Genomic DNA, 3458 nt, shown 5'->3' with positions numbered 1-3458 from the left:
GCATCATTGTCCATCACTCAACAGAAATCCTGGCATCGTTGGAATGGCAGCAGGGGCCAGAGGGCCACAAGTACACCTGTCCGTCAAAACTTCAGTGGACCAACCTGTGCTGCAGTTTGGCAGGGGGATGCGTTAGGGCCCTCTAGCTTACCCTGAAGACCTATGAGGAGAGCCCGCCTCCTTGCTTTTACGAAGCGTCCAAAGCTGAATCCCCTGTATCAGCAACCGGAAGCAGAAGGGGAAAACTAACAGCACAGGGTCAGGAGGGCCAACCCCACAGGACAGTGAGCTAATCCAGCAGCCTGGTGGGCTGGAAACTCTGGGCCTACACGGTGAGGCCTGCTGCGGGGAAAGCGTTTGATGTGCAGAAAAGGCTCACAGCGTGGGCGAGCGCCTAGGACAAGAAACTTTCCCGCAGATGGCAGCGAGCTCATTAAACCTGCTGAAGCCTGGCAATGCAGGGCTGCCAACTGCTTGGGAGGCTGAGGCAGGAGGATGGCAACTCCAGAGTCAGTCGGACAAAGCTAGTGTTCGGAAATAAGAATGAGAAGAACACAGGCTTCTAACACAGCGGCAGGGCGCTTGCTTGGCATATGACAGTCACTGAGTTCAACCACTGAGAAGACTTGCTCAGACACAGCTTCTGGTCACAGTTCTGTGACCAGGACCAGCAGCCAAAAGGAAAGGAAAAGCAAAACCAGAGAGAGTAGGCTATGGACACCACTCAGTGGGAAAGCGTTTTCCACATGAACATGAGAACCTGAGTTCAAATGCCTGTATGTCACATAAAGCCAGAAATGGCAGCCGCACACATCTGTAATGCCAGTGCACTCATGACGTGACAGGAGAACCCCAGAAGCGGTGGCCCGGCTGGCCTGGCCCATGCAATGGCAAACAGCAGAGACCTGGTTTCATATAAAGTAGGGAGCAAGGACTGGCACCCAGGATTGTTCCCTGAGCTCCTCATGTGCCCTGTGGCGTCGATTTGCCAGCTCTAACACACACACACACACACACACACACACACACACACACAGAGGGTGGGTGGTCAGGGAGACAGCCTCTGCCTCTGGTTTCAGATCCTTACTCGGAATGCCATCCCTGGCCATGCTGCTTCAAAGATCTCCTGCTGGGAACACTCTAGGGGTCAAGCAGAACCCCCGCACAGAGACTCCCATAGCCCTGCTATGGGAACGGCCAGGAATCACGCCTTCCTGGTGAGCTCTCAGCTCCTGGGGAGGCCTGACGGCCCTTCTCTGGATAAAGCCAGCCTGCGAGCGGCTTTGGCAGATAACATCCCACAGAAGCAACAGCTCCTGGGAACCGCCGTGGCAGCACCTGTGAGATCACCTGCCTGTGATCTCAGCATGCGCTGAGACAGGAGGATTGCACATTCCAGTGCAGGTCACACAGTGAGACCCTGCCTCGCAAGAATACACAGGAGTAAGACGGTCACAGCATGTGACGTTTGAGCCCCTGAGGCTCCGGCTTCCCCTGCGGCAGTGCTGCCCTGGGCCACGGAAGGAAGCCGGGCAGGGAGTCGGTCTGGCTGTGGAGTGGCGTGTGCCCTCAACCTGCCTGCGTGCCAACACCCGCTCCCAACAGAGAGGTCCGCCACCCCCAAGTCTCCTCCTCACCGCAGCAGAGGAAGCGCTGAGAGAGCAGGAAGTGCCCAGCGCAGCAGTTCTCAACCTGTGGGTCACGGCCCTCTCAGGGCCACATGTCAGTGTTTACATTACGATTCACAACCGTAGCAGAATCACAGTTACAAAGGAGCCATGAAAACAGTTCTGTGGTTGAGGGTCACCACAGTGTAAGGAGCGTGTGAAAGCGTGAGGAAGGCTGAGCACCGCTCACCTAGAGACAGCACGGAATCACAGTAAAGCATCTTCAGGTTGATCTGGGAAAGTCTTCCTGAGACCCACGGGAAATATCCTCCCCCAGTCCGGGTTCTGCTGGGTCCTAGAGCACCTGCCCTAGATAGGAAAGGCTCTGGGTTTGCTCCCTCACACTGAAGATAGATAGATAGATAGATGCTAGATGGATGGATGGACAGATAGATGATAGCTAGCTAGAAAGATGACAGATGATAGATGGATGGACAGATAGATGATAGATACATAGATAGCAGATAGATAGATAGATACATAGATACATAGATATTTTATACATAGATGATGGATAGAGAGATGATAGATAGATAGATAGATAGATAGATAGATAGATAGATAGATAGTAGACACATAGATAGATGGATGGAGAGATGATAGATAGATAGATAGATAGATAGATAGATAGATAGATAGATGGAGAGATGATAGAAAGAAAGAAAGAAAGAAAGAAGGAAGGAAAGAGAAAAGGCAAGCTATTCTCTCCCTTTAAACGGTTGAGTTTCCCCTAGCCATGCATACCTGACAGGTCAGCTGTTTAAAATTAAAGCCAATTAAAAGTAAAGCCAAATGAGAATGGATGGGGCAGGAGAGAGGGCCAGCTGGGACAGCAACAGTCCTTCAACCAGAAGCAAACCTTCCAGCCTGGGCTGCTGCTTCTCCTCTGCCCACGCTGCCTTTATACCGATCGCAGACTCTGCCGCGTACCAGTTCCAGCACCTTCTGTAGATCAGGCTTTGCTGGCAGCTCTTCGCCCCTGCTCCACTTCTAGCTCACTGCCATTCTCCCTAACACAACCAGAGGGGTTTCTTTAAATCCGTGCCCCCTGAAGTTTACACTCTGATTCACATTTGAAAAATAAGTAATTCGAATATATGATAAAGTGGAAGAGGAAAAGTGGGAGCGGGGAAAGAGCATCAGGGGGTGGGGCAACCTGGGAGGGCTGTGAGACAGCAGCTTTGAAGTCACCCCTGTGGACGTGTGGATGACCATTCCCGAGCCAGAGCCGCTCTCGGAGTCCCTCATGACCCCTCATCTCTGATAAGAAAATAAAAAATGTGAGTGATAGAGAACAGCAAAAGTATAACTTTGTAGACGCCCCGCTCTGCGTAAATGGCAGACGGGTGAAGGAAGGGGCTGGGCACAGAGGAGCCAAGAGCCCCCGAGCTGAAAACCAAAGCAAAGAGCAGAACAAAGTTAAAATCAACCACTCAGGAAAACCTTTCTGAAGAAGTGTCATAAATGTAACGAAACTACAGATAGAAAGTAAAAATAAACACACCAGAATATTTTCTGGTAAAGTTTTTAGATTTCAGAGAAAAGTATGAAACCACTTACGTATGCAGGGATGTTTGGAGGACAGATCTGGGTTAGAAACTTAAAATTAGAAATTACCTGGGGGACAGAAACAGGTGGATCCCCAGGAAACTGGCCAGACAGGCTAGCCTGGGCTGGGGAGAGACCCTGCCTCAGAGAGTGGGTGGAGCCTGAAAAGTGAAGCCGACACACACACACAAGAAGCCTTCAGACAGGACAAAGCAAGGAGGGCTGGTGTCTGTCCCGGCTATC

Source organism: Meriones unguiculatus, chromosome 10, assembly GCF_030254825.1.
Source record: "Meriones unguiculatus strain TT.TT164.6M chromosome 10, Bangor_MerUng_6.1, whole genome shotgun sequence".
Classification (NCBI taxonomy): Eukaryota; Metazoa; Chordata; class Mammalia; order Rodentia; family Muridae; genus Meriones; species Meriones unguiculatus.
This window is presented reverse-complemented; position numbering follows the sequence as displayed.